General features: G+C 44.1%; 1 long non-coding RNA gene across 1 annotated transcript; it reads right to left on the bottom strand.

Annotated features, from left to right (window-relative positions):
• Positions 1 to 1,008: 1,008 nt before the first annotated feature.
• Positions 1,009 to 10,691, bottom strand: LOC135981163 (uncharacterized). The gene is made up of 3 exons (XR_010598126.1): positions 10,395 to 10,691; positions 1,928 to 1,974; positions 1,009 to 1,832 (listed from the first exon to the last, which is right to left on the bottom strand). It is a non-coding gene; the product is annotated as an uncharacterized LOC135981163 (long non-coding RNA).
• Positions 10,692 to 11,160: the final 469 nt, after the last annotated feature.

Here is an 11,160-nt window from a genome sequence, read left to right as displayed (position 1 = left end):
CAGAGCTAGAATTGATATGCAAACTAGACACAATCAACTCCGGTTTGAATAAGGACTGGGAATGGCTGAGCCATTACAAACATTGACTCTATCTCCCCTTGTAAGTACTCTCACACTTCTTATCACACTGTCTGTACTCGGCTAGCTTGATTATCACTTCAAAAGTTTTTTTTTTCTCTTAATTAATTGGCCTCTCAGAGTTGGTAAGACAACTCCCACCTGTTTATGCTCTCTGTATGTGTGTATATATATCTCCTCATTATATGTTCCATTCTATATGCATCCGAAGAAGTGGGCTGTAGTCCACGAAAGCTTAGGCTCTAATAAATTTGTTAGTCTCTAAGGTGCCACAAGTACTCCTGTTCTTCTTTTTTTGGAAGATATACTTTAGTCAAATCAATTATTGGGCTCAATGCAAGGGTAACTAGGTGAAATTCTATGGCCTATGCTATACAGGCGGTCAGACTACATGATCTGATGGTCCCTACTAGTCTTAAAACTCTATTAGCCAATGAAAGACAGGGTCTCAATGTCCAAACTCATGTTCTGATTGGTCATTTTGGCCTTTTAGTGTGCAACAGTTGTGCACTGGCTCCCGATGCCACACTTCACTGAACGAAAGAGGAGAATCCCTCTAATATATTAGATGGGTATAATGAAAAAAGGAAATAAGGGGAAAATATTTTAATACTTGCCTCCACATTTCTATTGTAAGTGTGTTTGCCTCCTTTATGGAATCCCTTCTTACATAATCAGATGAAAGAATTTACAAAATAGTCCCTGGTCTCTATATCCACAACTCCAAATATTTTTCCTTTTAAACCGCCATAATTGTGTGTTAAATTTTTTTTCCCAATGATTTGACCTTTACTTGCCCTGCAGTACTCAATTTGAACACTTTAGTGTTTACGCATTCAGAGTCAAGCACCAGATGTAACCATAGATCATCTCAGAAGCAATATATCTTAGATCTGTTTACTAAAATGTAAAGATTTATTATAGCTGAATTTTGAACAATATATTCCTACTTTATTACCTGTCACGTTTAATAAAATAAAAGCAAAAGCAATACTGTAGATAAAAGCTCTACCTCAGAAGGATTAATTGTTTGTTTTCTTTGCATTTGATAATTTGCTGTAATTGTCTCAGTCGTATTTGACAATGGCAATGAGCAATGAGAGCCAAATTCTTATTTCCAGCTACAATTCACTTCACAGGTGCAGCTTTTTTCCAAAATTCACCCCCACATTTGCACACCATGATTGACAAATCTGGCTTCCTCTCTCAGCACGCATAAAAGGACAGAGCAGAACAAGCGCAGCTGTGGTGCACAGCAGAGGCAGAGTTTAGATTCATACCCACTGGATGCCAAAGAAAATAGCTCCACCAGAGTTCCCAAGGCCCAAACACATAGCGAAAGTTTTGGCACTTTGAGTCCACTTTGAGATTTTGTGTAAGTCACTTTGTAGGAGAAAAAGAGTCTTTCAGTTGCCAGCTTCAGGATTTGGCCCTTTCTAGTTCACTTTTCTTTACCCAGCTCTTCCCTCTCCATGTTTCAAATCCAGCACAGTTTGGTGTAGTGGACAAAAGCCATGTAATTTGACAGGTGCTTGGTGACCTTTGCAATGAGTTGCTCTCAGACCATTTTCCCATGGCCACACTACAGAACCTTCTAGTACAGCTGGCTCCAGTTTGCAGAGCCAGTAAAGGGTCCCAGGATTGAATCGACATGATGCCTGAAGTATCTTCTTATCTTTCAGAGGCAACTCGCTAAACAAGAAAGTTTGTATCACTGCTAGTCATGCCGTAGTCTGTCTCTCTCTCTCTCTCTCCTGTGGACAAATCAAGAACTTCAGTCACCAGGGCTGTCAGGCCAGAACCTTTCACAAGCACTAAGTTCACTTTTTAAAATAAACAAATGACTCACTTTGCTTCTGCTTGTCTCTTCTTTAGCTCTTGCACTTAAATGACTACCTAATCAAAGATAAAAATGCATAAATGGGATAAATGTTATTGGCCCCTCATTAATACAGTCTTCAGTATCAAGGTGGAGGATCTCAGCAGATTGTGTACAGCCAGATCACAACTCATATCTAGGGACTTTTATTTTTAAGATCAAATCACACTCCATACTAACTTCTTAGGAGCAGCTTGTTGACAGTAACCATTTATAAGTTCTCCATAATTTCAAAGATCAGAAATCTTTTTCAGTGTTGGTAATAGTTGTGTATGTACCTAAGTAAGTAAAAAGCAAGTATCAAGAATGGCATATTTTTAAGAAAAAAGGCCTTTTAGCTTATGGATGCCTCTCTTACATCCCAGGTGGCCATCAGGTAATTGAGGCCACTAAATTCTAAAACTTCTTTTGGACAGTTCTACTTTTGCCATGCTGCTAGATCATCAAGGAGTTTTTAAAATGTTGCCTCTTCCACAATTATAGTCATATCTTGCTCCTTCAATAATATCTGTATTGTGGATGGCTGAGAGAGGTTCCAAGAGATGGCTATAGCTATTCTAGCTTTGGTAAACATGCTGGGCTAAATTCATCCCTGGTGCAACTTCAGTTAAGTTGTTGCTTTGCTGCTACCCTCAGAGTCTATGGAGTTACACCAGGAATGAATACGACACATCGCTTGTCAATCTTGAAGCACAGTTTAAAAAAAGATGCCAAGCATGTTTTCTGGGAGCAAAAAAAGAAAGCAGCTCAATTCACTGATAGGAAGCAATATTTCTGTATGATCAGGAAGGAGTTTTCATAGACCATCTAAGTCAGCAGCAACTATACTGAGTGTGAGATGGAAGGAAAGAGACATAAAAGCAGATCTGTGTTACAATCAACTGTCTACCAAATGGAAGGATTATTTTTTTTGTTTTGGGTGAATGAAAATTCAAAGACTATACTCATGGTGCCAGGTATGGATATCAAAAAGGGGAGTAGTTAGATACACATCCAAATATGGTATTATATATTTCCTTACTTAGTATCTTTCATCCATTTTACAGTTATCTAAAAATGTTCAGATAAAAAACATTTATATTTTCACATTTATTCTGGAATGATGTACAACCAGAAGCTGATGTGTGTTTATTTTTGCATTTATTAAAGCCAACTATGCAACAAGTGTGACGATAAAATAATGAAGGCAAAAATCAGGGCCATAAGACGTAATATGCTAAAACACATTAGAAAAGAAACAGTGTGGAAAATGTTATAGAGCACTGTGGATATGAGGGTTGGCCAAAGGAGCCAAGAAAGGAGAAGTGTACGCATACCCAGGGAGAGTTCCTAAACAGATGTAAACTAGCATAACTCAACGGCAGGCATTGGAGCTTCTCCAATTTATACGAGCTGAGGATTTGGCTCATGTACTTTGCAAGGTCGTATCAAATAGACTTGGTCTGAATTAGTGATATGCAAAACTCAAAGAAAATCAACATGGAGACTGGACAGAAGCGGGGAACAAAGGAATGAGGCAGGAGGGAAATGTGAAAAGAGATTCGGGGATCAAGGGAAGGGTGAGTTGTGAGGAAAAAAGAAGTAAAGAGAAAAATGGACTGAGAATAGAGGGACAGAAAGAGACACTGGAAAGCAAAGTAGAGAGAAAAGATCAAGCTATTTGAGGATGCGAGTGCCTTTCAAGCCAACAGAAGTTGGAAGTCACTTAGCACCTCCCAGGAATACTCAGCAATTTACAGAAATAATCCCAAAGACCAAGAAATGAAGAGAGGAACTATAGATAAGCCTGGAGGGGATGCAGCATGGAGTTTAAAAGAAATAAAGTAGGTACAGACTCATGAGAGGAGAGAAAAGAAGAGAAATGCACAGCTAGTAGAGAGGGGAAGAGACCAAGAAAAAGGAAACCAAGAAGGTGAGGGGACAGAGTGACATGGGAGTGACATAGCAGGACTAAAGAGGCATCAGAAGAAAATGGAGAACAGCAGAAACTTTGGGAGCAAGAGAGAAGAAACAAAGAAAGGAATGGGAAAGAAGAGAAGTGAACTACACACTGAACAGGAGAAGAAAATGAGGGTGAAACAAAATATAGGGAAGAAAGAAAAAGGAAACCTAGAGATGGTTGGTGACCGTGAGAAGAGCCCAGCTGCCTCAGCTGCAAGACAAGAGACTGAGATGGAATTTAAGTAAAGAGTTATGAAGAGGGAAAGGTAATAACATGAGAGAACACATGAAAAGGGTCAGTGAAAACATTGCTTTATTTCCCAGGCAAAACTGTGTTGTATAAATTGTGGCTTTTAATATAGTTTTCCAGGTAAAGGCTTTTCCCCTGCAGAACCAAACAGCTTGTGGTAGATACCATCTCTGGAACAACTTGGCACCATAAAGGAAAAGGCACCATAGCCTCTGTTTGTCAGAGGGTGGAGATGGGATGGCAGGAGAGAGATCACTTGATCATTACCGGTTAGGTTCACTCCCTCTGGGGCACCTGGCATTGGCCACTGTTGGTAGACAGGATACTGGGCTAGATGGACCTTTGGTCTGACCCAGTATGGCCGTTCTTATGTTCTTATGCATCCCAGCTGCTGCTCACCCAGACTCTAAGGCTTGGTCTACACTACCCCCCTAATTCGAACTAAGGTACGCAACTTCAGCTACGTGAATAACGTAGCTGAAGTCGAAGTACCTTAGTTCGAACTTACCTTGGTCCACACTCGGCAGGCAGGCTCCCCCGTCGACTCCGCGGTACTCCTCTCGCCGAGCTGGAGTACCGCAGTCGACGGCGAGCACTTCCGGGTTCGACTTATCACGTCCAGACTAGACGCGATAAGTCGAACCCAGAAGTTCGATTGCCAGCCGCCGAACTAGCGGGTAAGTGTAGCCAAGGCCTTAGGCAACAAAACAGTCTGTACTTCCCCCATCTACTTGCCAGTTGTCTCATTTTTACTGGGACTATCCTAGATTTTAAGATTGAATCCCAAGCATTTAGTACAGGCCTGACCAAAGTTTACAGGCATGTGCATCTAAATTTTTTTTAATAAGTTGCCTTCTTAGCACATTAAAGAGTGCTGTCCACAGACAGCAGCAGTGGGCACGCTGCACTATGCCTTGTGGCTAACTAGTCCCCATCCACCCCTTCTGTACCCTTTATACACAAAGACACCAGCAGAGCAGAGGATGAGGGAGGGAGAGAGTGGAGATTAGCCAACTACATGCTTCCTGCTTGCTCCAGTGTCAGGAGCACAGCCCCCTTCCCAAAACCTGTCTGTGGCTGTCCTGGAGGGCAGAACAGTTCACCTCCATATGGGGTAGTCCATAAATTATGTAACACTTTTTTGGTGATTTTCAAGACCCACTCACCCTTGTATCACTGAAGCAAACATGCAAAATTAAGGATCCCACCCACCCCCTAATGTATTACACAATTTATAGACAGAAATTTCTTAGTTGCTGTATTAATCACACTGGCTCCCACACATCTGCCAGGGAAAGAGGCCACTGGGAAACTGATGTCCACTAGGTTCTAGGAGGCACAGGCTTGCCCAGCTAAGCACCACAGTGGAAAAATAGGAGAGAATTTGGCAGCAGAATCCTGAATTTTTGTTGAGTTTTCTTTCTAATTTCTATCCACTGTGAACGTGGATGACAACTGAGGACATTTTAAATCTGGATGTTACAGCAGGTTCTAGAGCCAGATTCTGAGCTGGTGTAAATCAGCATAGCTCCACCATAATCAATGGAGCTACACAGATTAACACCAGCTGAAGATCTGACCCTAACAATATACCCATTATTCTGATCTAGTCCACAGTGAAATGACGGTTAATGGTGTCAGCAGCCCTGACAAGTAACACCAATGAGAAATGTTATCAAATGCCTTTATTTTAAGACTGGCCTTTAAGTAGCTCTGTGTAAGAGTCTGTGTAGTGTTGCTTATTATGTTTGTCAGATATTTCTTAATAAGGCAGTACTTCTGTCTCTGAGGTAACAACTCAAAGTGAGACACAAAAGTAAGAAACCAAAACATGTGGTGTGTCATCCAGGTTTGTTTTTTCATTTCACTAGATTTCCCTTTCATGTTGCCTCTCCTGCCTTTAGTCCTTTTTCAGTGACATTATTTCTCCAAAACGTTTTTCCTGCCCTAGCTCATAATCCCTGCCTTTTACTCTCTCCCCAGTACTCTTTATCTCCTTGTTGTTTTATTCCCTTCCCTTGCTTCTGGGCACTTACCACCACTCTCCCCGTGCCAAGTAAGGGTTCAGTCCTCTTGCTTGCTCCTCATTTGCTTGCTCCCCTTATTTTCATTCCCCATCTTTTGCACCCCCACCCAGCCCTTTCTCCACTCTCCTGTGTCTCTTTACTAACATCTCCCGACTCCTCCCTCTGAGTTGCTATCTTCTAATATTGAACAAGGAATTTCATCAGTGTAAAGGAAGCAGTATTAGCCATAAAGCTCGTCTGCTTCCCTGGAAAGTTTCTTCCTAAAACCTTTTCCAGTCTCTCCCATCTGGCTTCCTACCATGTCATGATTTAAAGAAATAGAACATACAATCTCACACCGGTTACTGCTGCAGAAGCTTATCCCAACCGCCACCTGCTCTCCTCTCTGCTTCCACTCAGTCTTGTAACTGCCTCCATCTGCTCCGTCCTACCCAGCTTGGTTCTCAGTGGCTCAAAGAGATAGCACTGCCCCTTTCCATGACAGGCAGCTCATGTCCGACGATCTGTCAGCACCTCTATACCCATGAGAGGAGAGCAGGAGTGTGAGTAAAGACTGGCAGGGGAAGCTGCTGAGCCACTGTACTGCTCTGGGGCTCATTATGGAAACCCAACTCCCTGCTGAGCTATTCCCTGTTAGTGAGGAGCTCATCAGGGTGAATGGGGTGAGCTAGTCTCCTAGCACTGCCACCCTAGTGATCAATCTGGAGAAATATAAACAGTTTGCTTATCCCAGCAGGTGGGGAGGGTGTGTCGAGAGCCTGGGACTGTTCTAACTTACAGGGGGCTAAAATTGACCCCCAAACATCCTCAGGAGAAGTGCAAAGGTAATTTAAAGTCAGCTGTGCCTCCCTTGTTGATGCACTGAGCTTGGGAAGAGAGGAACTCAGACTTGGGAAAGTCATTTAGCCCCTTTTGCCTGAATTGACCAGAAGACATGGCACCCATTTAACAGGCAGGGAATGTGACCCTCTGTATCTTATCTTCTCCATCTTAAAAACGGGGTGATGTTTCTTACCTAATTCATATGGCTGTTGTGAGGATTCTTTATTTAACATTTGCAAACATCATCAGAGAGGTAAAGAGCCATCTAATGGCTGGTAATTAATTACAATATATTATTTATTAAAGTCAGATGGAAACTATTTCATGGTGTATGACATTATGTTATGAGGCGGCCAACGTCACAAAAGTAATTTCAGCTTTCTGGCAAGACAGCGTAGGCTTAGAAGTGACAACTGCAGAATACATACTTCTCTTTGCAAATGTTCACCACTGTTATTTTCATGGTGAGAAATGTTCCTTACCTTTTAAACTACCAATCTGCTGGGATGAGCAAAATGGATTCAGGTTTGTTTTTTTTTAAAAAGCAGGATGGGGTCAGGGTTGTTCTTTTGGAACATGATTTCTGTACTCTGCATGAGGGTTTATGGCAGTCCAAATGGATTGTGACTCGCTCTTAATTTAAGTTTCTGGCAGGATTTTGCTCTATCAACAGGAATTATGATTTCAATACCAGGACTGTTGGAACTGTGCACATTTATATTATCATTCCAAAATAAATTCTCAATGATGGCAAATAAACAATGTCATAAAAATCACAGTTTATTTATCATTGCTAACTTAGAATTCATTTGGATTAAACTGACCCTTCAACCATTTAATTTTATTTGCAAGCATTTTGACTTTATTGCCATGGCACTGGAAATACTTAAGTTTTTTCTTACCTGCGGTGTCCTTCTGTGTAATAACAGCCTTTCAATTAGCAAAAACACTTTATAAATAATGGCTTCCATGAACAGATGCTTATTGAAATCCTACCATGTGGGTAATATTGTTATAGTCCAGTATCCATCTTTTGTCAAGATAAGTGTTTAATCTTTCTCTCTCAAATGCTTTTAAAGCAATTGGTTTATTGGCCTTTAATGGCTTTCAATGCATTTTTGGCTTCTTAAAAAATGTCATATGGGAATATTTACAACTCAGGCCCCCTTGTCAGACTCTGTCTTATATTTCTTCTCTTGGATACACCATTTTAGCAATTTTACTCCCCTGATAACTCACTATAATATCTTATTAACATTGAAAAAAGCCTCACATGTTAATCTGGAAAGTTTATATTTATTTCTTATTGGTCCTGAAATCTGTAACAGGGTCCACTCACCACTAGGTGCATCCTCATGGCCAAGGTTGGCATAGCAGCTGTCTCACAGGGCTAACACCTTGGGTTGCCAACACTCCCGGATTGGCCAGGAGTCTCCCGGAATCGGAACCGATCGCCTAGTGGCTACCGAAACCAATCCAGGAGATTTTAATATGCAGCTAAAAGTCTGTTGGGTGGTGCAGCTGGGCCAAGGCAGGCTCCCTACTTGCCCTGGCTCCACGCGGTTCCCGGGAAGTGACCAGCATGTCTGGCTAGGTGCAGGAGCGGCCAGGGGGTCTCTGCGTGCTGCTCCCACCCCGAATGCTGGCTCTGCAGCTCCCATTAGCTGGGAACCATGGCCAACGGGAGCTGAGAGGGCAGAGCCTGCAGGCAGGGGCAGTGCGCAGTGCCACCTGGCCACCCCTGAGTGTAGGAGCCGTACATGCTGGTCGCTTCCAGGAGCCGCCCGAGGTAAGCACCGCCCAGCTGGAGCCCATACCCCTCACCCCTTCCTGCACCCCAACTCTCTGTCCCTGCCCTGAGCCCTCTCCCACACCCAAACTCCCTGCCAGAGCCCGTATCCTAAACCCCCTCCTATACCCCAGAGCCCCCCCACACTCCAAACCCCTTAGTCTCAACCACCCAGCTCAGAGCCTGCACCCCCTCTTACACCCCAACCCCCTACCCCAGCCTGGTGAAAGGGAGGGAGGGAGGGGGGATGGAGAGAGCAGGGGCGGGGCCTCAGAAGGGCAGGGCAGAGGTGTGGCCTCAGAGAAGGGGTGGGGCAGGGGTGAGGCAAGGGTATTTGGGTTTGTGCGATTAGACATTTGGCAACCTAACTAGCCCTGTGGTGGTTTCTCAGCCAATACCATCTGGTGACTCAGTCCTTTGGCTAGGTAAGTCTTTAGTCCACTCCTTCCAGGGTCCTAGTTTTCCAACTAAAAATCCCCAACATGTCTAACACAAAATAAATCCTTCCACCATCTCTGGGTCCCTTCCTCAGTCAGTCCTTGGTTCAGCCTGTAGCCCCCTAGGGGAACCCTCTCCCACCCTCAATTCTGGGTTCCAGCCCAGGGCCCTGTACCAAACAATTAGGTCTCTTGCCATCCTCTTCACCCATGCTGCAGTTTTCCCTGGGAAACTCCCTATTTCAAGGCTTCTTGCTTACCCTTGGGGTCTCCCTGTCTCTTCCCTGTTTAGTCAGGGCACCTCACCTAGAGAGCTTTCCTCACTCTCCCTGCTTGGTCAGGATCTCTCCCAGCCTGGAGAACTTCCCTCCCTACTTTGACTCTTCTTCTAACACAAGGCCCTGCAGGAGCCTTCTCACAGTCTCTTCCCTGAACTGAGCCTTGACAGCCCTTAAACCTGGCTCCTTTTTATACAGGAATTACCTGATTCTCACAGTTGGGGCTCATTCTGTAATTGGAGTTGGGTTAGGCCCAGACTCTCCAGACCAAGGGCAAGCCACCCTGTTACATAATCTTGCATTTGTGCTAGTCCTAGTCAGGCTGGGGAGAGACGGGACTTCCTCTTCCCCTGCACGGATGCTCTTGGAGGGAGTTCAAACCTACCTCTGGCTGCAGGAAGGTGGCTGTAAGGGTGGCAATCCTGCAACCCCTCTAAAACAGCTTTGTGATCCCCCATTGTCCCCTTTTGGGTCAGGAACCCCATGGTTACAACACTGTGAAATTTCAAATGTAAACATCTGAAAACATGACATTGACCAAAATGGACCGGGAATTTGGTAGGGCCTACTCATTACCATCCATGGCAATGCCACCTACGAAAGGTCTGTGGATGGAACCCCCACCAGGGGCTAGATTTACAAGAGGGCTTAGTTGCCTAATTGCCACTTTAGGCATCTAAATCCCAGAATCAGGCCCCACTGGGATTCACAAAACCACCCGCTCAGCTGCCACCAAACCCCATAGGTGCTTAAACTCATTTGGTGTCTAACGTAACAGTTCCTAAGGTGCGTATGTTTTTGTCTCTGCATGCTGCAGCCCTATGCCAGGCATCTAGACACCTATATTCCAGTATAATGCATGAACCGGAGAAAATATATATACCTCCACCTACCTCTTCTGTGGGGTCCAATCAGGTAAGTGTGCTTAGAGCCTGCTGGATCAGGTCCCTATAGATGAGCATATTCAAGGCAGCTGGGGGAATCTCCCTTATAACTTTTAGCCCAGTGATTAGCGCACTCACGTACGAGAGCCCCCTCCCCCACCTCAGTTTAAGTCCCCTCTACATTTAAAAGCATTTGAAAAAGGACCAACCACCTCTCAGGTGAGTGCCCTAACGACTGGTCTATGGGATATTTGGTGTGGTGTTCCCTCAATCTCTCCTGTTGAAGTTGTTCCTCCTCCTGCTAAAATGGCATAGGCACTTAACACTAAGAGAGGGTTTGCAGCTGAAAATCCCAAGCTGAGAGTGGAATCAAACTTCCTGGGAGGGACAGGGTTTAGGACAGGCCCCTTGGCATCTCCCATTGGCTAGCTTAGGTAAGGAGCTGCCTAATATGCGGTCTTATCTCTCCCCAATCATAGTACAGGGAGCCTAGGTGTCTAACTCAGGCATTGTGAATCCCAGTGATTTTCTAGGCACCATAAGTTAGACATAAGTTTCTTTGTGAAGCTAGCCCAAAGTTAATGGATATTCTGCATGCAAAAGGACTGTTGGTCCAGCTTCCTCTAAGGAGAGGAGTCCAAAATCAAATGCCCAGATTCCAGAAGGGTATGTTACTTCGTCATGGTAGATCCAGCTCCACTGATGTCAGTGGGAGTTTTGCCATGGAGAAAGATCAGGCTGCTAGTCACTGGAAAACAGATTTACTCACTTTAGA

This window comes from Chrysemys picta, chromosome 2 (genome assembly GCF_011386835.1).
Source record: "Chrysemys picta bellii isolate R12L10 chromosome 2, ASM1138683v2, whole genome shotgun sequence".
In the NCBI taxonomy this organism is placed as follows: Eukaryota; Metazoa; Chordata; order Testudines; family Emydidae; genus Chrysemys; species Chrysemys picta.
This window is presented reverse-complemented; position numbering and strand designations above follow the sequence as displayed.